The sequence below is a fragment of the Acomys russatus genome, chromosome 23, assembly GCF_903995435.1.
Source record: "Acomys russatus chromosome 23, mAcoRus1.1, whole genome shotgun sequence".
Classification (NCBI taxonomy): Eukaryota; Metazoa; Chordata; class Mammalia; order Rodentia; family Muridae; genus Acomys; species Acomys russatus.
In genome coordinates this window covers 2,619,262-2,644,465 of record NC_067159.1, presented here as the reverse complement: position 1 = coordinate 2,644,465, position 25,204 = coordinate 2,619,262, and positions in this window count along the sequence as shown.

Sequence of the window (25,204 nt, the reverse complement as noted above, 5' to 3'; positions counted from 1 at the left end):
TGCTCGCTCTCTGTGTGTCTCTGTGTCTCTGTGTCTCTGTCTCTCTCTCTCCCCCTCCCTCTGCCCCCTGGTGTGTGTGTGTGTGTGTGTGTGTGTGTGTGTGTGTGCACGCGTGCGCGCGCCCTTGCATGAGTGCATGCGTCTGTGTGGTTTCCATTCCAGGTGCTATTTAATTGAACAGGATTGGCACTAATTCACTTAGAAAACAATGTAATCAGCTGTCTGTGGAAACCCGTGGCATTAATTGGCACCATAGTTAAGTGGTACAGTAATGGCATTTTAATCTTTTATAGATTGATGCCTTGGGCAGTGATTTGCAGTGGGCTGACTCACAGCCGATGTCTGCATTTTCCTCCTTTTGTAAACTATAAAAACTATGTTTCTCAGGACAGAAATCAGGGAATCCTTGTAATCTATGCTCACTGGATTATCTTCACATATCACATATATTCCAGGGCTTGGGGCTATCTTCTCTGTCAACTACCATGCTGTGGGTCTTATTAGAAATGGCTACCACCCTCTGTTTTCTTCTCCTTTGCCCTCAACTTTAAGCCTCATGAAGACAGAAATTTCTTATTGTTCTTTGTTCCTCATCATCAGAGCAATATCCGGCACATGGCTCATGTTTACAAAATGTCCGTGACACAAAAGCCTGAGTATACATGTTCTGAGACAGCACTAGACAAAAACATCTAGAAGGTAAAGGCAGGTACAGAAGAGCATGAAAAAATAAACTTGGACTCAAAACACCAAGAATAGGTATGGCGACACATCCAAATGCCAGGACAGCAGCAGTAAGTGACAGTGTGTCATCACTATCAACTCATAGAATCAGCTACAACATTCTTGACCATAGACTTGGATTGTCTATGATGTCTACTTCCTTCACTGAGAGAAGCATCTTTCTCTATTTAGAGGAGCCCTAAAATGTACCAAAATTAGGAACTATTCCTTTAAACATACCCATGCATAGGTTTTTAGTACGTGATAAAATCTTAGGCAATAAGACACAATTTTAAAAGACAGCATCTCTTCACTCTTTCAGCCCTTCAATCTCTTAACAACAGCTTTGAAGATTCCCAGGTTTTAATAAATATATTTCGTTCAGCTGCTTTGATGTGTGAAGTCTTGTGAGCACTTTTACCAATAGTTTCCAATTTCCCCACAAAAATTCCTTGAGCTTGTAGACAAAACCACTGGAGCCCGGTGAAGCTGACAATGCCAGATTTTCCAGGGACACTGCTTGGGAATCTGGCCTTTAATTGTGGGGCTCTGGAGTCTTTGTAAAGATGTCAGCTCTGAAGCAATAGTTCTGAATTCTCGGGACATATACCTCAATCCCAACTTCTAAAACTTAAGGTTATACCTGCCTTCATAGCTTTCTTTTAATGATTCCTTTTCCCCAAGCCACATTCTGACTTTCTGTATTTTATGCTATTTTCTCTGCATCATTTCAATTATATATAGCATATTGCGTGTAATATATCCTTTCAAAACTAATTTTCTTACCAGAATTTCCGTTGCGGTGAACTGGGTTTTGCCACTTGAAGTGTTATTGCCCTTTCTCAATTTTAAATCCATACCTTTAAAACCCAGAAACAACATTATTATATACTTTTTTAGATGTGTGCTTCTTCAGTGACTGTGAATGCTTGCTTCTGCATGAATAGTCAAGACATTACGTACCCCAGTGCTTTGTTCCACTGTAACAGAAAACATCACACACAAGACTGTATATTTCAAGAACTACAGAGATGGTCACATGCTCCTAGGCTGCTACCAAATGACCAATATTCTTCCATTTCCCACGTCACCATACTCAGTACATTACCTAGTATATGCTAAGTTGTACTGCTATGACACTTGTGGGAAAAATCTTCGATGTCCTAAAAACATAAAACACACACACACTGAGTGGTTACTGGGAATGGAGAACTCATTCAAGATTCAAAGCCCATCTATCTTGTCCTTAACATGTAGCCACAGTCATCATAGAAGGGGAAAAAATCATGTGGGGAGGAGTAGGAATGTCCCACTCACATTCTGTGCCAATACCATGGGCTCCCTTTCCATGTAATTGGTAACATGGCTGCTCCTAGTTGCAAAAGATTCAGGAAATATTCCTTAAGAGAGCAAGGGAAAAATATATCTGTAGGAAGTAACTGCCTTGGGGAATACAACGTTGAATAATGTATATTTTTAGTCCTTTGTGTGCTGTCTAGGATACACTAGAGATTTCAATGTAATGCCATGGTATTTCCTAACACAAAACAGTCCTTTTTTTGAGAACTTAGGGAAGGTTTCACAGAGAATATAATGTTTAAATTGAATGTTAATGAAATATATGGAGCTTATTGGGAAAGAAATGTAGCTGGAAAAGTAGGGTGATGTCATGTGATATTTGGACAGTGTTTTGTGTGTGAGTGTGTGTGTGTGTGTGTGTGTGTGTTTGTGTGTGTGTGTGTGTGTGTGTTAAAGAGTTATCTAGGCATTAGAATGTCACCAGAAAGGTTTCAACAAGGGAGTCATAGGATTGCCTTTGTCACAGAGTCATTGTTGCGGTGGGCAGAGTGTATAACCCTACCCTCCAGGAATGCCAAGGTCTAGGAGATACAACGTATTACAGTAAGAGAAGTGCAGGGCAGGGAGTTGTGACAGCCTCACCTCCAGGTTCTCAGATAGGGAGTCCACTCAGGGCCAGCATCCCAACTCCTAGGACATATCCATCTAATATTCCATCAAACAGTTCTCTGGGTAGGGCTGCTGGTGCTCCCAAGATGGCACATTGTTCTGAAGATCACAGCCTGGCAGTGAGCATTCCTCATAAGGCCAGGGAAACTCCTTCAAACATTGGCTCATTGGTTTTAGTTTTAGTTTCCTTTTTTATGTCATTGTTGTTTATTTGTTTTGAGACAGGCTTTCTCTGTGTAGCACTGGCTGTCCTGGACTCGCTTTGTAGAGCAGGCTGGCTCGAACTCACAGAGAACTGCCTGCCTCTGCCTCCTGAGTGCTGGTATTGTATTTTGAAGGTCATGGTACTCTTTGGAAGTTTAAAAACTACTAACTTTTTTCTCCCTACAAAAGTATGCACGTACAAAAAGCTCACTCGCTAGCTCACAGATTTAGAAGATTCTATGGGTTTTTCCCCCATGGTTGGTGAACCTTTGGCCCATTGTGAGTCTGAGAAAAATCTAGCTAAAGTTCAACATTACAGCCCCTTGAAAATTTCAGCCTTTAATATTCTTTTTCTGATTTTGCAAATACTGATAAACTTTATCAAATGTCCAAACACTGTGCTCAACTCTTCACCGTGGTCATATAGTCCTTGTTCAATAATAGAAGGGAAACACTATATTGTTTTCTAAATCTTCCAATTAGAAAAACTGAAACACTAGAGAAATTACTTGTCCAAATTTACCCAGCAACTATGTGAAGCAATCATGGTTTAAAAGTAGGCGGCCTGGCTCCTGAACTATGCACTGCACACTGTAATGTTTTAATGATGTTCAGCCTGGAAACAAAAAGTCCAACTTTTACATGTGCATTCCATAGCCATCCGTCCCCTCTTTCTCCCTGACATAATGGATGTGTAATGGCCTGTTCCAGGTACTACAGAGGCATTGATATAATGCCATACTGGAGCCCTTTAAAAATGTTTTTCAGGCACAAAGAAGCCACACGTGGTAGAAGAAAGAAAATCAGAGTTGAAGAGACCTGAGCATCTTCTTTTAACTTCATGGCGTTCTGGCTGCTCCGAGCAAGGATTAGAAACAGCCTCAGGAATGGATGGTGCTGGCAGTTACCACAAGCAAAGTTATACACGAAGTTTTTTTTTTTTTTTTTCTCTCAGAATGGACCTTGTCACAGGTTCCAAGTCACAATTCCAAGGGAAGTAAGCAGTCCTTAATTAAGAAGCGCATTACTAAATCCCAGCCTGGACCACAAAATAACCACATTTCAGGAACCCTTGCTCCTAACCGAGGAAGGCCTGTTAATCTATGCTGACACCTTTAGCCTGGTTTTATTTTATTGAAAGGATTTTATAAGGGCTATTATCTCCTGGTTTACATAATCCTACACTTCCCCTAATGCAATGAGAACTGAGATTCATAGAAGTTTGAATTTACAGTCCCCTGCAGCTGGCAGTGCTGGAACTCAAATCCAAGACCACAGACCACCTCACTGGTAGATGATTCTTGGGAAGCTGGGGGTGGGTGGTGGGTGGGGAGTTTCTGGGATGTGATCCATCAAATTGTCTGAGGTGAGGCGTTTAGGAATTTGTACTACAAGTGAATCTAAACTTCAACTAATTTGACTTAAAGGTTCCTTGACCTCTCTTAAGTGGGAGACTCCCTTGTTCCTGCATATTTACTCTTAATCTTTGTCTGTTGCTAATAATTTAGCCCAAGACAAGGTATGCTTAAAGATCAACTTTTTTTTTCCTGCTACAAACATGACTTCAGTCCAAGTATTTAAGCACCTGAACTCAAGTGAGGATAATAAATGTCAAAGGAATATTTATAGCTTGGTATATGGAGACTTTCCAGACCCTGTGCTGCAATAACACAGGTCCATCTGCTAAGGGCATTAGGGCCTGTGTGTCGTTGCCTTTTCTTTCTCTCTTTCTCCTTTTTTTTTTTTTTTTTTTTTTTTTTTGATTGAAGAGTTTTGAAGATGGAAAACGTCAATATGAAGAGACCGGCATTAATGTTTAACCCTTTCCCACTCAAATAATCATCAAATTAGGACTTCGTTACAGAGAGAATAGTTTCTGCAGAATTCCTGGCAATTGGATGCAAGCCCAGAAGAAACCTTAGCTCAGTCTTATATAAGCCCCTGTCATCGTTGTGCTGAGAGATCTACCTGAGGATTTACTGTATGGTTGTCAGACCTTGGGGGCTTGGGGTTAGTCCACTCCCAAATCTATCGTTGGGGTTATGATTGTTTTTACTGCTATGCTATAAACATGACCACCACGAGCACTATCATCAGCTAGCTTGCCTGGTGTCCGAGGGCCTTCAAATTGTGTGTGTGTGTGTGTGTGTGTGTGTGTGTGTGTGTGTGTGTGTGTGTGTGTTTCTGTTCCAGATTGCTTAACTCATTCTTCTATGACAAACTAGGACAAGGAGCACCTTTCTGGCTCCTTTCCCTCTCTACATCCCAACCTAGAAGATGTCTAGTGCTGACTGAGGGTCCGTTAGCTGCTAAATGGGAAAGTGTCTTCACTGCTGCCATTGGTGGTAGAGAACAAGTTGAGACGGCGCAGTAAAGTGGATAAGAACGACACAGCCTTGTGAGGAATCAGTGCTTAGTCTCTGTTTCATCAGACAGCAGAGGACTAGGCTTTGTTTGGCACGCACAGTAGAATGCTCATGCCGCACCAGATTATCCTGAGATGCTATGGAAACTAACCTCAGAACAGTACATATCCGCTTTAGCGTAGTTTTAAAGATATCTCATTGCGATATTATCTATCACCATTGTGTGCTCCTTTTATTACAATTATAATTTTCATTTTGCAATCAATCACCTCAAGTACAGTTGAGAGAGCCAAGCTTCTCAGATAGTAATGTCACATAACCACTAATATACACAGGGCACTCCTCATTCACTTATTAACATGGTTTCTTTGTATTTAAGTCTGTAGTAGTATTTGTCCCTCTCATCCTGTATGTACTGTATGCAGCCAGCTTTTCTCATAGGATTGATTTCAAGCTTTTCTTTCTGCATGTCCTCAAAAAATTTGAACGGTTGATTAGGTGGCATTTAATTTACACTCCTTAGTATTGCACAATTGGCTTTCTTAGTTTTTTCCGCTAAAGATACTCTTTGGAGATAGACTCTCAGTGCTGTGCAATTATACAATTTGTAGTGTCTGATTTCTGCTAAGAACTCAATGGTATGCGCTCACTATGCGTTCTTACTCCCCTAGGGAGGAGCCCAGGCAACTATTATCTCCCCTTGACTACGGCTTGTATTTTTCCTTATCCAATGATGAAAGCCTTAAACAAATATTCAAGTAAATGCTCTAAGGAAACAAGCAAAGTTTTCCTGAAGCATGTAAAGTCAGGCCACATCATTTTTTTCCTCTTCATATGCAAATAATCGCCTTCAATATGTTTGTGGTGTGCATTGTGTGTTTGGCCTTATGTGCATTTAACTTCTGTAAAGATATACCATCTATCTGAAACAGATTTGGACATTCTTCCAACCTGGTGGGCTTACTACTTTGCTCCCTCTTGTTTAAAATGTCTTAAGCAATCAGCTTTCTTCGCGGGGATGTTATATCCCAGGCCAATAGATATAATTGCTTGGAAGTTCTAACATTTGGCTTACATTTTCTTTTCCTCATATTGATCTTGAAACAGTGATCTCTTTGGGCCAAATCTTTCCCTAAAGAAATTAAACAGTGGATAAGGTTAGCTAAAATGGCAAATTCATAACCATAGCTCTAACTCTTTGGGTTCAATAATAGGCAATAGCAGATTAGATAAAATAGCACTGCATATGTCTCTATGCCTACAAGCTGGAGCTAAAAATATGAGTGGTCTTCAGTGAAAAAGAACCTTAAATCTATTCATCTTTTTAACCTAGAAGCAATATGAGACCTGGGAGTTGAGCGATTAAAAATTCCATGTGCAGTCTTCAAGAAGCAAAAAGACAAAAATGGGGATAGAGTAAATGTGACTAAGCCCAGTGGCAATGACAGTGGAGGACGGCAGATGGAGGGCAGACAACGCTGTGTTCTGGGAGGGTAATGTGGGGCTCATTTACTATGTGGGACTAAAAGTTCCAAAACATTTGTGCATTAGGCAGAGGTCTCTTTGTAAAAGGTTGGAAAGCAAGATCCCGGGAGTGAAAATAGTCTGATGACTAGAGCAAGGGAAAGGAATTCTGTAGAACCATCAGGGTTCTAGGCCTGGATGCACAATTTAATACTAGCTTTCTGCCCTCATCACGTGACCACCTCCACATTCACAAAATGAACATTACAAAATCAGATTATTTAATTGGAGAATCAACTACAGGAGATAGCCCATGTGAAATGAAAGACAAATACAGCCGCCCTTTAGTAGCAGGCAAATTGATTCCAGGCCCACTAAGGATCCCACAGTCTATAGATGCAAGTCTCTTATATAAATGCGTGGGTGTCTGCATATCATTTATGCACACTCTTCCGTACACTTTAAATCTTCTCTGGGTTACTTACAATAACCAATGAAATGTCTATTATGTAAGTAGTCGTTATACTTTAGGAAAGAGTGGTGAGAAATCTGGGCAAGTTCAACAATGACAGTCTCCCACATAATCTTGATTGACTATGTACAGAACACGTGAATATAGAGACCCAAATATATTACTACTTTTAGATAATGACAAAAATCACATAGGAAATAGGTGAAAGACCCAGGCGCAGTGATGCAGTGACACATGTCTGTAATCTCAGCACTCAGGGAGGCAGAACCAGGAAGATCTCTGTGAGTTTGAGGTTAGCCTGGTCTAGAAAGCATGTCCAGAACAGGCAAGGCTACACAGAAAAGTTCTGTATCAAAAAAATACGCTCTCAAAAAAAAGAGAGAAGAAAAGAAGAGGTGAGGGAAAGAAGATATGAGAAGGAAAGGCAATGAGAAGTCTACATCCTTGAGAACTGACAATTTCATAGATAGGCAATCTGTGGTTAGGAGGAGGTTTAAGCAAGGAAGAAACATGAGAATTCAATTTTAGAAGGAATAATCTGATATTAGTACAGAAGATTAACCAGAAAACTTCATAGTTTGAATCCAGGATATAAACTAACATACTCCTAAATTTTTTTCACTAACAATAAGCAAAAGCATAAATGTTGTAATAGACTCGGGAGTTTTTGTTTTTCTTTTGAGAGTATAATATAATTACAGTGTTTCTCTCTTTCCTTTCTTGCCTCCAAGCCCTTCCATATAATGCTTCCCTTGCTATCTTTCAAATTCATGGCCTCTTTTTATTTAATTGTTGTTAAATAAATGTGCACCGAAATATAGACACAACCTTCTCAGACTGTATAACTTTACTTGCATGTATATGTTTTCAGGGATAACTAGTTGGTATTGGAAAACCAGTTGGTGTGCTTTTCCCTGAGGAAGACAATTCTGCTTTCAGTATCTCATAGTTGCCTGGAGGTCCTTGTCTAGGGTTGAGGTCTTGTGAGCGGTTCATTTTCCATATAAGCATGTCCGTTGGAGTCACCCTTAATTAGGTCATGTTTAGGCAGCCATGTTGATGAGACTTCTCGGTGTACCTTCTCTGATATTTCCAGGAGACACCGTCTCACAGTAAACTTCCTGATCCTTTGGCTTGTAGAATCTTTCCACTCCCTTATGTACCATGCTCCTCCAGGCTTAAGTGTGAGAATTGTATTGTAGATATATATCAGTTGGAATTGGGCTCTGAGGTTCTCTATTTTGATTGTGGTTTTCTTTAATAAGCTTTTTGGAATGCTGAAGGCTGATTCTGAGAAATGCAGTGTATGTATTCTTTAACTAATATAGACGGGGAGGGAAGGAAAGAACTATTGAGTAACTCTCATTTCTAGATTTGGTAACCACATATATGATGGTGTCATTATTCAGAGCAATGAAAAAAAAAGAAAAATAATTTTTGTCAAAGATATGAAATTTAAAACTTCAAATTAAGTGTTAAATGTTTTTCTGGACCCATCAGGTGAAGTTATCCAGTGGTCAGCTCTGGAAAACAGGGAACCATTCGTGTTTAGAACTAGACGACTTCAGATTAAGAGCCATGGATGTAATTGGAGTTGGGGAAATAGAAGATTCAGACAGAAGAGAAACAAAACACTGAGTTAAATATATGCAGCCACTTGCAGAACCTTATTAAAATGCATACTTAGCCGGGCGTGGTGGCACACGCCTTTAATCCCAGCACTCGGGAGGCAGAGGCAGGTGGATTGCTGTGAGTTCGAGGCCAGCCTGGTCTACAAAGCGAGTCCAGGACGGCCAAGGCTACATAGAGAAACCCTGTCTCGAAAAACCAAAATAAATAAATAAATAAATAAAATGCATACTTAATGGGTAAAGGAAAAAGGGGAGATTGGAAATTTAAAAATTACATATATTAATAGGACAGACTACTTGCTGTTAAAGTAAATAGAATAAAAGACTGGGCAATAGTAGACACGACAGGACAGAGCCCAGCACCTCTGGACTGCTGAAAGCTTGTAACTGATAGAAATAGCTCACTAGATTAAAAGAATGCTAATGGCAAAAGTGAAGATGTTCACATAAAAGATAGGATGGTTTAATTAGTGACTGTGAAAAAGAGAAAAAGGAAAGTAATGGAAGCAGACAGTTGTCAGTATAAAAATCTCGAAAATGAATGGTTCACAGATGTGTATTATAAACTCTTTCATTCTCTGGTACGTCTGCTGCCAAAGTGGGAAATGTCTCATTCCTATTTTTTTTTTAAAGGCATTGTACTGAATCCCTGAATATGCCACACCCAGCTTAAGAGTAGATGGAATTCGCCACACAGAGCCGTAGTGAAGCTCCAGCCTTTTCAGTCATCCCCAGAGAATCACTTCTTCCCAGCTGTGTCTAGAACTCCCTCGCTGTTACTCAAAGCTTTATCACGTAAGCATTCACATCTAAAAGTACGTTAAACTGTCCATATTTTAAAACTTTCTCACATTCTTTTTATGTGAGTGTGAATGTACGTGTGTGCGCGCGCGCATGTGTGTGTGTGTGTGTGTGTGTGTGTACACGTGCGTGCGCACACACACACTCATGCACTTACCAGTCCTTATGGAGTCCAGAGAGGTGACCAGATCTCTGGGAGCTGAAGCTACAAGTAGCCATGAACTGCCCAGTATGGGTGTAGGAAACCAAGTTCAGGTGTCCCCAGGAAGAGCACCAAAAGTTCTGACACTCTGAGCCGTCTTTCCAGCCCCCTTCTTTTAATCTTCCATTTTAAACTTCTATTCAAGATTCTCTTGTAAACTTTGTTCATGTTAAAATTATCTTTTGGTGCTTTGCCTCTTTGTTTTTTTAGTGTTGCCAGAGGTGTGTGTCTACTTCATTTCTCAAAAGTCAAAAAGAAAAGCCTATGCTTCTGCTAACTGAAACACCTTAATCTTATATTTAATCAAAATTCCTACTATTAGTTTTATATTTTATTTTAAATTGCCTATCTTATAAGTTCTATGATGGCTTTCAGAGGAAGGATAGCAGACTACCAAGAAGAGACTTGATACCCTATGAGCATATATAGGGGGAGGAAGTCCCCCTCAGTCACAGTCATAGGGGAGGGGAGTAGGGGGAAAGTGGGAGGGAGGGAAGAATGGGAGGATACAAGGAAGGGGATAACAATTGAGATGTAACAAGAATAAATTAATAATACATATATAAACAAAAAGATATGTTCTATGTTAAACTCATTCATTCAATCTCTTTCCTAACATGAGACTTAAAGCTACTGGTTTTCGTGCATTAATTAATATACATGCCATAAACTTGGCTACTTGGTATATTTTATCATCCATTTAACTTTAAAATGCCATTAACTTAGCAAAAACATGGAGTTTTGTTGTTGACATTGTAAATATAGAAAGTCTGTATGGCACTGAGTTCTTCGACCTCTGTGACTTTGCTTTCTCATGGGAGCTTTAAATATTGCTAAAACCAATATATAGTCAATTACCCGTATCAACCTAATAACAATAAACAAATATGGGAAGTTATGTAAGAATCCCACCTTCCCTCCCTCATAACCTCTCCCTCCCTCCTCTAGTCCGCAGAAAAGGGAGCCCTCCTCCCCTAACATCTGACCTCAGCCTACCAAGTCTCATCTGTACTCCTTGTATCCTCTTCCTCTGTGGCCTGGCAAGGCCACCTCACCAGGGGGAAGTGATCAGTGTGGGGGACCAGAGTCCATGTCAAAAGTAGTCCCTAATCCCCATATTGTAGGACCTACAAGGAGACTGCGCTGAGCAGAGGGTCTAGGTCCGCATCATACATGGTCCTTGGTTGGTGCATCAGTCTCTGTATTGTAGTGTGGTCATCCTGTATTATGTGGCTAATATCAGCTTATGAGCCAGTATATACCATGCATGTCTTTCTGGGTCTGGGTTACCTCACTCAGGATGATCTTATCTAGTTCCATCCATTTGCCTGCAAATTTCAAGATTTCCTTTTAAGAGAATATGATGGCCAGGTGTGGGGGTGCAAGTCTATAATCCCAGTACACGAGGAGGAAAAGGCAGGCAGATCTCTGTGAGTTCGAGGCCAGCCTGGTCTACAAAGCAAGTCCAGGACAGCCAAGGTTACACAGAGAAACTCTGTCTGGAAAAAACAAAAAACAAAAACAAAACAAACAAACAAACAAAAGCCAACTGTTCGATTGCATGTGAGGTATTATGTAATAGTTGTTTCCACCTCTGTGGTTTGGGACATGCAGGTCCTGTTTTTTATGAGAAGGAACCATAATTGCCATTAATTTGTAGCACTGAAGATTCCAATCCACAGGTACGGGTTTATCCCTCATTTTTTTCAATATTAGCTTATGGTTTTATCATCTTTTGCTTTTTTTCAATAAAAACAGCCCATGTTTAAAATTTTGATCTTACTGTGGTGTTGTAAAGCTACTTATTGATAGTATCTATAAATATACATTTTTCATGTTTATTTTGTATCCAGCAGCTTACTTATTAATTTTAATAATTTAATCCATTGAACTTTAAAAGTACAAAGGCGTATTTCTACAAATAATAGTAAGGTTACATATTTTTCTAAAACATAAATTAATGTACCAATTTACAAATTGGAATAATTTCTTTCTCCATATAAAGGGTTGTAATTACTATTTACACTGTAGGAAAAAATATTTTATTCTTGAGTTCACTCATTACAACATTTGTCAAGACGATCATTGCTTATTATTCACATTGTTGGCTTTTTAATCACAGATACTTGGTTCAATCACTAACTCACCTTTGCTCAAAATTTCAAAAGTGCTACACAGTTTTTACGGCATGAATTTCTCTAAAATAGATTTGTCCAGAAATTATCCCATGGGGACTTTTATAGGATACTCTTCTCATCTGTAACTAATGAGTTGCTACTGGCAATTCATTGGTCTCTGTAAACTGCACAGCACTTCATTACTTTTATAAACTACACAGTCACATGTTAAGCTGCTCACTATGAAAGGATAGACTATCATGAGAGCATGGGAGACATTCTTTAAGAATAAATTCTAACAATTTTAAAGATAGATTTTTATAACAAAGACAACAAAAAATAAACCTCAATGTCTGTAGCCTCATTTGGTGATATTAAATTCAATTAAAGTTTCTTCCAAAGTTGATTGGGATCACAGTGAAAAGCTTTGTAAGCATGGAAGAAACAGAGAGGTGGATCAAAACCGACTTCAAGAGTGTGTGTGCCATGCTGATATTTCCTTTACAAAAGACCCTGGTCGTGCGCATTAGTTAATGCGAAATCAGCAGCATCAAGATGTCTGCAGAGTCAGGCACACACCAGCCACGGGGGCCTCACAGTTCATCTTCTGCTTAAAAACTGTGCACCCTTGGCATGCCACCTGGGTGTTCCACCATCACTCACGTCTGAAACACTTTCTCGGACCGTTTTTTAAACTTTCTGTCACAACTTAGACTCACCTATCCCAAACTATCTTTTTATGTCAAACTTCTTCATTATGAATGTGTGCTTCAGATGTGTACCTTCACTCTTTTTCAAACATCCGTGTGCTTAAGCGCTATATGGGGATTTCATTAAAATATAAATTCTTCAATTGTTGTAATGAAATCTCTTACTTTGTCCAACCTAGGTTAGGGAAGCATGGAACAATGGGGAACTAGAAGGATCCAGAGGGTCCTAGAAACCTACAAGAAGAACACTATGACAAGTGGATCTGGGCCCAGGGATCCTGCTCAAACATGCAGTAAATTTTGAACCCCTATGGGAAAATGGGAGAGAGGGAAGAATGGGAGGATACAAGGGATGGGATAAACATTGAGATATAACAAGAATAAATTAATAAAAAAAAATTTTAAAAAATTAAAAAAAAAATTTTTTTGAACCCCTACCCAGATCTAGCCAATGGACAGGACATTCTCCACAGTTGAGTGGAGAGTGGGGACTGACTTTCACACAAACTCTGGTGCCCCATTTTTGACCATGTCCCCTGGATGGGGAGGCCTGGTGGCACTCAGAGGAAGGACAGCAGGCTACCAAGAAGAGACTTGATACCCTATGAGCATATACAGGGGGAGGAAGTCCCTCTCAGTCACAGTCATAGGGGAGGGGACTAAGGGGAAAATGGGAGGGAGGGAGGAATGGAAAGTTACAAGGGATGGGATAACCACTGAGATGTAATATGAATAAATTAATAAAATATATTTAAAAAGAGAAAAAAATAAAATTTAAAAGTTTTTTGTTATGATGATATAGTATAGAAAGTGTGTGATGGTTTTCACTTTCAAATGTTAAAATAGGTATGCCTAGATAAGCTTTTTAAACTTCCTACTGATTCTTTGTGGTTTTCACATCACACAGCCCAATCCCACTCACCTCCCCAGACCTTCATATCTGCCTCCCACTCTAACAACGTCCTCCTTAGAAGAAAACATAAAATTTTAAATAATAGAAAAAGAAATAAATGAAGCAAAACAAAGCAAAAACAAACCAAAAAGGCAACTCATTGTGGAAGTTGCGGTTTCTCATGGGTGTCACACAGTATCCCTTATTGTCCAGACATCTTTCCCTGCGAATGTTCATTGCAATGAGTCATTGGTCAACTTCCAGGCCTCTGGCTTCTGCTACACTGTCGATACTGGATTCTCAAGGGGACTCCTCTGGGACATCCTGTTCTTGCCCTATGCATGGAGATCCTGCAGCTTTGATTATGCAGTAATGGGCCCTTTGCATGCTTCCGTATTCCATAGATGGGGCAGATGTTGGGGTGGGCTTTTTCACCCTAGGTCACCAGGCTCAGCTCTTATGTGCTGACCAGGCTAGGGACGGGACCCACTGTCCTGTGAGTTGCATAAAATTTTTTGTACAAAGTACATTACTATTTGGAAAAGACCAACATGGAAATTTTAATATATAGAATTGCAAAAATTCAAAGACAAGAAAATAAGATTATGTTATATTTTATAATGAAGTTGTATGTGGTGGTGGTATGTGTGTGTGTGTGTGTGTGTGTGTGTGTGTGTGTTATTTTACTCTACTGTATCTCTAATGACAGAAGTACAACTAAAAAAGGGCTGGAGAAATGTTGCAGTGGTTAAGAGCTCAAACTGATCTTGCAGAAGACCTGAGACTAGTCCCCAGCACTTGTGTTGGGTGACTCACACTGCCTGAACTTCCGGATCCAACATGTCTAACCTCCACAGGCACCTGTGCTCACATGAACATGCCACTGCACATCCACATCTAGATAGACAACAGTTTTTAATCTTAAAAAAGGAAGGTGAAGTCTAAACACAAGTATATCTTTATAATTCTGTACCATGTTTTATGTAAAAAGACTGTCATGCTCATTATGCTAAAGTGCAGGAGTTAATAATATCATATGTCATATATAAGATATTAGTATTAAGATAATTACTTTGTACCAGTTCACACTTGCAATATTTTGGTAATTTATTATTAATATAATTTGATGTTTGTTGTAAGCAATAGACTCTTGCACTAATCTCAGAAATGCCCACCCAAGTAATACTAATGGAGGGAACCCTAAAAGCACATTTTAAAACCTTTTCCATAGGTATTCATCACACCACAAAAAGAGAAAGGCAAAGACCAACACTTTGATCTACAATGGTGACCTGCCTGCAAGATGCACTGATGCAATAGTGGCAAGAAGCTTGTGGGAGTAACCAACCAATATCTGGCTAAATTTAAGGTCCATTTCATGAGATGAAATCTATACCCAACACTGCTTAGGTGACCAAGAACCTGAGATTAGATAGGCCAGGGACCTAGGTAAAAACCAAATGCTGCTATTCTGATAAAAGAAAGCAGCAAAAACAAAACAAAACAAAAGTCTCCTGATGACATTCTGTACACTCATCGATCAGTGACTTTCTCAGCAGTCATCAGAGAAGCTTCCGTCTGCAACAGATGGTTGGCTGAGGAGTTGGGTGAGGAATTACAGATACCCACAACCAGACAATGTGCAAAGACTGGGAGACCTTGGAACACTCAGTCCTCAACAAAATATCACCATCAAATCTCTCTCCTTGGGGACTCCCTGTGGAAAAGGGAGTGAAAGATTGTAAAAGCCAGAAGGGATGGAGGACACCAAGGCAATGAGGCCTGTTAAACCCAGCAGGATGACATACGTAGGGGTTCTCAGAGACTGTGATGGCGTACCCAAGGCCTGCATGGGTCTGCACTATACAGTGTCCTGTGCTGAGGGAATTGGATACAAGCCCCATACCTAACCCAGAGCTATATCTAATTTATAACCACTTGCAAATGAAAAAAAGAGTTTTCTCCAGGGTGTCTCCCTGGGGACACAACCACACAGTGCAGGGCAAGCCCCACACTTAGCAGTAGATAACCAACACAGAAATAAAACCTCATTGGCATCTTTGGAAGTTCTTTGTCCCAAGGTGATTCGTCAGGCTTTTTTTTTTTTTTTTTTTTTTTTTTTTTTTTTTTTTTTTTTTTTTTTTTTTAACCCTACAGGTCTTTAGGTCTTTTGCATATATATTATGGTACTTATTTTTGTGTTTCTCTAAAATTTCCATGTGTGATATGTGTTATCTCTGCATATATCTGTGTGTGTGTGTGTATATATATATGTGTGTGTGTGTGTGTGTGTGTGCTTTTTCTTTGACTTTTTTGTTTGTTTTGTCCTATTACAGTTTGTTTGCTTTTAATTTATCCTACATTAGTATTATTTGTTACATGTCTTTTTTTTCTAATGATAGAGAGAAAGAAAGGATGTAGATTTGGGTGAGAGGAGGTGTGGAGGATCTGGAAGGAGTTGGGAGAGGGAAATTCTAATTAGAATATATTGTTTGAAAAAAATATTTTTCAGTTTAAAGAAATAGAAAATTTTATTCCATGAAAACACCAACTGCTTGTTTGCTTCTCTGCTCCTAACTTTCTGCAGAGTAATCAGCAACTACCAGCTACTTTGCAAACACTGGAGACAAAAAAAATGAAATCTGCTATGGTAAGTCAGCAGAAGAATGCTACTTTGGGCATAGAGCTGCTTTCAGGCAAAGAAAAACCCTCTCTTCCGAAGTCATGGAAGACAGAAGTGAAAAAGGAGAGGTGGAAAGACTTCGGAGAAGGGGGCTAATGGGCGGGAGGAAACCAGTCTTGGAGCCTTCGCCAGAAGTCAAAGTTGATGAGCTGTCAGCAGCCAGTCTTTATCACGATGAGCCAAGGACTGTATACAAACCTCCCCCGGGGTATCCAGCTCAGAATTTCAGCTGGATGGGGGCATTATCTTCCTTTCATCACAAAGCTGCTTTCAACACCAAGTAACTCCTTGACAGGGGTTGGCAACTTGAACTAGGGAGATAATCTGGTGCCTTTAGAACTGGCTGATATTTCCATTTGTGATTCCACATGACAGCACCCAGCCGGGCCCCCTCCCACTATGTACCCTGCAGTGAGGTTTGGCACCTAGACACAGAGGGCAGGGTGGCAGCGCTGCTAAAAGGGAATCTCAATGCCTGCATTTCTGGGATCTAATTAAGGCACTCTTGGGAACAATGACATACCGGGAAGTGAGTCTTTGGGGGGACTTACAAAAACAGAAACGGGCCAAAGGAACTTGAGACCTACAACCTACGGTTCACCTTTGGACCTGTAGCTGATTGAGAGTAGATTTGTTTGTGTGAGTATGGGAGTGGGGGCATGTTTTGCTTTATTTTTGCTTTTGTATAGTGTAGAAAATTACTCTCAAATTTCCCTTCAAAACCTGTTGAGATTAGATGTGGCGACTTAGATGGAAGATGAAAAACTCAACAAAATCAAGTATTCAAGAACTCAGTCTCTGGGAAAATTATTTTAATAAAAGACGTAAGAAAAAGCCTACAAACGTTGCCAGTTATTGAGTGGCAGTTGTAACATGACAACATAGCTGTGTAAATTCTCTCGTTACCTTCTGGGGAAGCAGTTTTTGCTGATGTCTTCTTATGTGCCCTTCTGTCTTTTTATAAATCTGACTTTAGATGTTCTTATTTTACAGGTTGGCACGGAGACAGTCTATGATGAGGCAAAATGTCTTTAATAGGTCCTCTTTGGGTAAGATCTATGGCTTCTCCAATCTTTCATCTCCTTCCAGCAGTAAATCCCTTTGCTCTTCCAGGCAGCTCTCAAAACCAGGTTGACATAAACAGGTCTAACTGCCAAGAAGCACGGTAGCCCTGCTTAGTGAAACCCAGAGAGCCTGGGGAAGCACTTGGCTGCAAAGCTCTTGAGGTGAGAAATGTGGCACCGGGGCTCAGAGGGGATTCTTGTCCCTGTGGCTTTGAGTTTGCACTCAAGTTATGCTGAGGATGGCCAGAGGCCAAAGCTAGAGACGAGCCTCCTTAACCTATGACCGACCAGCATCTCCCAGAACCGACCCCCCGGCTGGAACACCATCCTCTTCTGTTTTCAGTTACTTACAATTACGATTTCAAACAACATTTTAAAATTTTTTTCTGTGGTTCCAGTTTCTAATCAGATCTTTGCTAGTCTCTAAAAGGCTTGTGTTGCTGCTGGTGCTGGTCAATTTTCCTGACTTTATCTGAATTACTTGAGTTACAACCATGCTGACATTTTAGCCTCAGATCTGACTTTTATCACAACAGTATAAACTTCCTATGGCACTGTTTCCCCTATCCTCTTTGCCCAAGCATGACAATCACCTAAGAAAAGGGACGAAATGTTCCTAAATTAAGACCCTTGGGTCAGTCTTTAGAGGCAATACCTGGTAATTTGCATTTTATTCTGCTTTTGTCTAGGTGGGGCATCCACTTCTGTCTGTGGCAGAATAACTAATCTCAGATGGGTCCTCTGCATGGTGTGATGTGCTCTGCCTCCCTGTACAATGGCGAGTGCACACTGCCTGCAAGAGGTGATAGGACATGCAACCAAAGGGAGTGGAATATCGCTGAGGACAATCCCAGGGTGTGACCTGCCTCCACATGGTATAGAATGTCATGCCTTATCGATGAATGTGCCCTAACATGTGAATGTAGGGCACTTCCAAAATAGTTGATGGATTGAAATATACATTCCATCTCTAAAAGCTATGCTGTATAAGATGGGCACACTGTAGTCTCTGTCCTGAGGCTTCTGCTCTGGGCAGTCAAATATGCAACTTAGGCTAAGCCGCATACAAGCAGGACTAGTAACAGTAAGAAGTCACATGGACGTCGTCCCCCACGTCAGCCTCTGAGGTGGCAGAAATGGAAATGGGAGAAGATGAAAGAGAAGCATAGCTTGCTGTTCTCTCAACTGGCACACGGCAAAGGAACAAGAATACCAGATCCATCCGAAGTGACCTTCCTGGTACCCCAAAAACAAGGAAGGTGGTAAAAATGAAAAGAATGTGATTTTTTTAGAAAACCTATAAAAGATACTCCTTAGGCCCAATCTTTAATACAGAGAAAGGGAAAACTCACGGTTAAGCATGTGGAGGGGAGCCTCACCTGCCTTGCCTTGAAGTGACATTAAGAGATGCGAATCCCAGACAGACTGACTCATCTGAACTATCAGGAACACTTGGTTATCTTAATAAATACCAAGGACTGGAAGACAGTAGAGGAAGGGCACGCGTTGCTACGAGAACTGAACACGAGGAAGACTTTTTTGAAGAACACGCCGCTAGGCTGTCTAAGACCGCTCACAGGAAACTAAAGAGTTAACTCTGCGTTGACTTCAGGACAGCTATGGACCCTGTGCTGAGCCCTGCAGTGTTGTGTCAGCTTTATAATGCAGAAGAGGTTCTGGAAGAGCTGACTGGCTCTGACTGGCGCACCAGCCAGGTTTACAGAGTGCAAAAGTAATCAACAAGGAACACAAGAAGGACAGAGAAGGACAAAGTAGACAAAGGGGCCTGTCCAGGTCACTTAAGAACTAATGTGACAAGTTTTGTGTTGAGTCAAAGTTCCTATGGAATAAAAGTTAACAGAAAGCCAACTGCTGTGCTGCTGAGCTTTGGAGAGAGTTTTGAGCATGAGCAACAGTTCATAGAAGACATAAACGACAAAGCAGTACAGATGGAAAAAATCAAGTTGGTTCTACGGCCGGGCCCTTAATCTCACATAGCCTGTCCGCACAGCTAGGACTCTCTCAGGAGTCCAGCATGGCTGCGGTGCTGGCCCAGAGCCTATCAGGCCTGGGATCCAGTTCTAGTGACAGGCCCAGCAGGCAAAAGTGAAGCCCTGCTTCCCTCTGAGCCTGAGCCCAGCCAAACAGCACAGCAGGCTTCATTCAGACCATCAGAGTTGGTATACCCCAGCAGCAGCAGCAGCAACACCCAAAGATGAGGAAGCTGGCTAGGTCCCAGCTGGGTGGAGAACCTTCTGTCCATGCTGCCGCACCAATATTGCTCTCTTATCAAAATAGATCACACAAGTGAGGAGATATCTTCATGTTGCATCGGCCCTTGGTAATGTTTCTTTTAGTATTTTCTTGGCTATCCGATTAACTGGCACCTGCTTTAGAGAAGAGAAGATAGCAGTGGGATTCCAGAGACCAAAGGATTTATTTACATATGCTAACATTTGAGTGCTTTGCAAATCTAAAAACAAACATCTGAAAGATAGATTTTTTTTTCCTTTAAAAAGCAGATGAAGAGTTTAATTGTTAAAGGCACCTTGCACAAATTTAAAAAAAGGTACTGTCAGGAGTTAACAGGTCAGATGGTAATCCCAGTACCAGGGCTGGGTGGGTTACTTTACTTACTCATGAGTTGTTGCCTAGGGAGGCCCCTCAGGTCCCATAAGCCCGAAATGCTATTGTCATTGATGTTGGTTGTATCCCCAAATCACATGGTGTGGCCCATGCTGACGACATGGCAAGTTTTTCTTGCAGGATGGGGAGAAAACAAGCTGAGGCTGGTAGCTCCGTCCTTACTGAGTGGTGTTCACAGTACCTGAAGGCACCAGGTGGGCAACTGTAACATTGTCAACAGCAGTCTTGCTTAATCATGGACCCTGTGTGTGACAACACCAACACACTAGGCAAGATTTGCATGGGGGTGCAATTGTGTCTATTATGGACACAATTAGATGTTTCACAATTGGACTAATTGTATATTTCATAGGTGAGAACTCACGTCTAATAGTGCAAGCTATGGCAAAAGCCCATAACTGTGGAAAGTATAGGCCCCGTTGTTAAACAACATATGTTTTATTAAATGCATGATTCACCTGTAAAATTGACATCAAAATAATTGTGCTTATATCAAGACATTATTGCTGGTGATACTTTTGGTCAATTAGTCATTCAAAAATGGAAAATCTGGTTTTTGTTTGTTTGTTTTTTGCAGTGGATGGTAGTTACTATAGAGACTCATAAACACTTTTGCTCTCTAGAATAAGTGTCAGCCAAACATAGCGGTGCACTCCTTTAATCCCAGCACTCAGGGAGGCAGAGGTAGGCTGTGAGTTTGAGGCCAGCCTGATCTACAAAGAGAGTTCAGGACAGCTAAGTCTACACAGAGAAAACCTGTCTCAAAAAAAAAAAAAAGTCACAAGCAATGGCTGGGTCAATAAAAACAGAAGTGATCCTGCAGCAAAAACTACCATCCTTAGATTAGGAGCGGCTGGTGAACTCAGGCAGTGGTTCCCAACCTTCCTAATGCTGTGACCCTTTAATACAGTTTCTCATGTTGTAGTGACCCCAAGCCATAAGATCATTTCATTGCTACTTTGTAACTGTTATTTTGCTACTGATGTGAATAATAACGTAAACATCTGATGTGAAGGATATCTGACGTGCAGCTCTGTAGGGGGTCATGACGCACAGGTTGAGAACCACTGAAGAGGCCTGGGCCAAAGAGCTGATTACCTAGGTTCAGAGCAGCTGAAGCCGTAAGTTCTAAGGAGCACTAAACTGTGATGTGAATGATCTACCCCAGGGCAGACATGGACTAGTCTGAGAGTCCCAAATCCCTTGTCATTGTTTCTTCTCCCTAGCAATACAACCACATCCTCACAATGAAGACCCAAGAAAGATCAGGGCTTTATTCTGACAGTTACATGGGAAATGAAATCATTATAAAATATATCCAAAGCATACTCTGCAACAACGTAAAGAAAATGCCTCTAGAGCCATATTCAGTTAGGAGAAATGCATTGCTTCTCTCCAATAACCTATACCCTGACTTTATTATCCAATGGGGCATTAGATTAAGAAAAAAAAAGACATTATAACATCACATCCAGGGAGAAAATATGGGGTGGTGGGGAACAAAAAATTATGTCACTACCTAAGTATTTATGAAGTCACAGCCCCAAGATACAATGTCACTAAATGCTGGGATTAAATGAGACTAAAGGGTCTCTTCCTGCCTTGAAAAAAATACCTGAAAAGCGCACTTCTGAAGAGGCATGCTGAGGAGAAAAGAATTTTTTCAGAAACAAAGAGGGAACATCACTGTAGCTTTATACACATTGAAATCTGGGAATAGTTACATTATTATATACCAACAAATACAAAACTTTAAATAAAATTTCAAAGTTTTTAGTAAAAAATCAGCTTTTATAATTAAAATTACACGGTATTGTTAGAAGATATTAAAGACATTGAAAGATAAGATAGCCATTCATATTCCTGAACTATACCAAAATATTTATACTATAAAGAAATACAAGTTGAACAAAACTCTCTTTAAAATACTAATAGCATTTTTCAAAGAATCAGGAAATAGGTTTTAGGATTTACACGGAAGCATAAAGATCCTCAAAGGCCAATCCAAAAAAAAAAAAAAACCAAAAATAAAAAAGAAAGAGATCTCATAATACCAAAAGAAATCAAAAGCATCAGTACAGTACTGATTATTAAGGTAGTATTCACGGTAGCCCAGATTTAGTACCTATCTAGAATAGATGCCTACCAACGAATGTAAGGGTAAAGTAAATACAGCATATGCCCAAATATTATTTAGCATTAAAAATAAAACCGTGTCATTTGAAACAAAATAAATGAAACTGTACTACAGTATCTTAGTTTACTTTCCATTGCTGTGATAAACATCACACTGTGGTGGTGTGAATAAAAATGGACCTCATAGGTCCATAAGGAGTGGCACTTTTAGGAAATGTTGCCCTGCTCGGGTAGGTATGGCCTTGTTGGGTAGGTGTGGCCTTGTTGGAGTACGTTTGGCCTTGTTAGGTAGGTATGGCCTTGTTGGAGTAGGTGTGGCCTTGTTGGGTAGGTGTGGCCTTGTTAGGTAGGTATGGCCTTGTTGGAGTAGGTGTGGCCTTGTTGGGTAGGTGTGGCCTTGTTGGGTAGGTGTGGCCTTGTTAGGTAGGTATGGCCTTGTTGGGGTAGGTGAGTAGGTGTGGCCTTGTTGGGGTAGGTGTGGCCTTGTTGGGGTAGGTGTGGCCTTGTTGGAGTAGGTGTGGCCTTGTTGGGGTAGGTGTGGCCTTGTTGGAGTAGGTGTGGCCTTGTTAGGTAGGTGTGGCCTTGTTGGAGTAGGTGTGGCCTTGTTGGAGTAGGTGTGGCCTTGTTGGAGTAGGTGTGGCCTTGTTGGGAAGGTATGGCCCTGTTGGAGTAGGTGTGGCCTTGTTGGAGTAGGTGTGGCCTTGTTGGAGGAAGTGTGTCACTAGAGACTGGGCTTTGAGGTCTCAATTCTCTTCCTAATGCCTGTGGATCCAGTTGTAGAACTCTCAGCACCTCTAGCACCATATCTGCCTGCATGCTGCCATGCTTCCTGATATGATAATAATGGATTAAACCTCTGAAACTGTAAGTCAGACCCAATCATGTGTTTTTCTTTAAGAGTTGCAATGGCCATGGTGCCTCCTCACAGCAAGAGAACCTTAACTAAAACAATGACCACACGCAATGTAGAAAGGGAAGGATTTATTTAGTTTATATGCCTGATCACACTCTTATCATCCAGCAGGAAGTCAATGTAGGAACTCAAGGCAAGAATCTGGAGGCATTAACTGAAGCAGAGACCATGGAAATGTAATGCTTGTTGGCTTTCTTATACACCTCAAAACCCAGGGATGGCATCATGCACAGTGAGGAACACACTTCCATATCAATCATCAATGAAAAATAATTCCTCACAGGCTTTCCCACAGACAAATTTGATGGGAGGCATTTTCTCAATTGAAATTTCTTCTTCTCAGATGACTCCAGCTTGTGTCAAGTTGACAAAAAACTAACCAGCCCAGATACAACCTAAGTGAAAGGACAAAAACTCAGAATGATAAATGCTACATGTGCTTTCTATTATACAGAATCTATAAAAGTCTACCTAAAAGTAGCATATTAATTACTACTGGCTAGGGAGCAGATAAAGGGAGGCCAGACAATAGGAATAAAAACAGCTGGACAGGAAGAATAAATTCTAGTGCTCTGAGCACAATGGGGTGACTACAGTCCTAATCGCATGCATTTTGTGAAGAACTACAAGAGAGAAGATCAAAGGCCCTATACAGAAAGAATTGATAAGTATAAGTACATACACAACCTGGATTTGATTGGTATACATTATATGCATGTATAGAAAGAAATACTACAAGGTGCCTTAGTTAAATATAAAAGAAAAAAATTCCAGCTTGTTTAAACATCTTGTGTAACTCTCAATGGAATTTGAGAAAATCTTTAACTTTTCCCAAATGGAAAGATCTCTCTTGTATATACACATAACATATTAAGAAAAAAAACGGCATATTAAGAAATCACTAGGGTTTTTAACGTTAGTCCAGGATTGTAGGACCTAGAAACCAGTCGTTCTTGTTACTACGTTCATTGACTTGGGGGAAGTACTACCACCACTTGGAAGGATTTTTAGAACATTCTTAAAAATTTCAACCCCCAGCCATAATTTTAAAAAAGTATCTCAGCAAACTAGTTCTAGAACCAAAATTTCTTATCCCTATGAACACCAAAGCTAATGTCAAACTTATTGGTAAGGAGGGGACTTTCCTCAAGACAAGGAGGGAAAGTCAAGGATGCACATCCACATGAAAATGGAGCCCCATAAACAGAAGGCACAAATACCTAAAGGAAAAAGTGATCTTTAAAAATGTAAGTTTCTTTACAGTTGAAAATACTGATGAATTCACGAGCCAAATACAAAGTGAATTTTAAAATGGAGCAAGATTACACAGGAGAGATTGGTGAACATAAACCAATTACGTTTTTCCTCCCATCGGTGGTATGGAGGGGAAGCTGCTATGAGAATCTAAATTAATTAATTAATTAATGTCACAGACTAGGAATAAACAATTGGAAGTATGCTAGTAAACATTCTCTTTAATGGCATTGAAAGCATACAATGCTGAGAAATAAATTTACCTAGGAATCTAAAATGCGCTGTTGAGGAATTAAAGAAGTAAATGAATTTAGACACAAAACAATACTAAACTGTCAATTTTCTTTAATTGATTCATGGACTGAATGTAACCTATTATGGTTTGAATATAAAGTACTCTTCCCAAAGATTTACCTGCTGAAGGCTTGACCTAACAGTGGTTCTTCTACTAAGAAATATTTGAATTATGAGTGTATTAACAAATAAATGAATTGAGCTGTTGGTAGATGGCATTACCAGAACATTTCAGAAACAACAGAAATGGGGCCTGGTTAGAGGCAAAGAGTCAAAACGAGATGTTCTTTAAAGAATCTCTCTCTCTCTCTCTCTCTCTCTCTCTCTCTCTCTCTCTCTCTCTCTCTCTCTCTCTCTCTCTCTTTCTCCATCTCTGTCTGTTTCTCTGTATCTCTCTGTCGCTGTCTCTCTCTCTGTCTCTGTCTGTCTGTTTCTCTCTCTCTCTCCATCTCTGTCTGTTTCTCTGTATCTCTTTGTTTCTGTCTGTCTCTCTCTGTCTCTGTCTGTCTGTCTATTTCTCTCTCTCTCTCTCCATCTCTGTCTATTTCTCTGTATCTCTCTGTTTCTGTCTGTCTCTCTCTGTCTCTGTCTGTCTCTCTCTGTCTCTGTCTGTCTGTTTCTCTCTCTCTCTCTCTCTCTCTCTCTCTCTCTCTCTCTCTCTCTC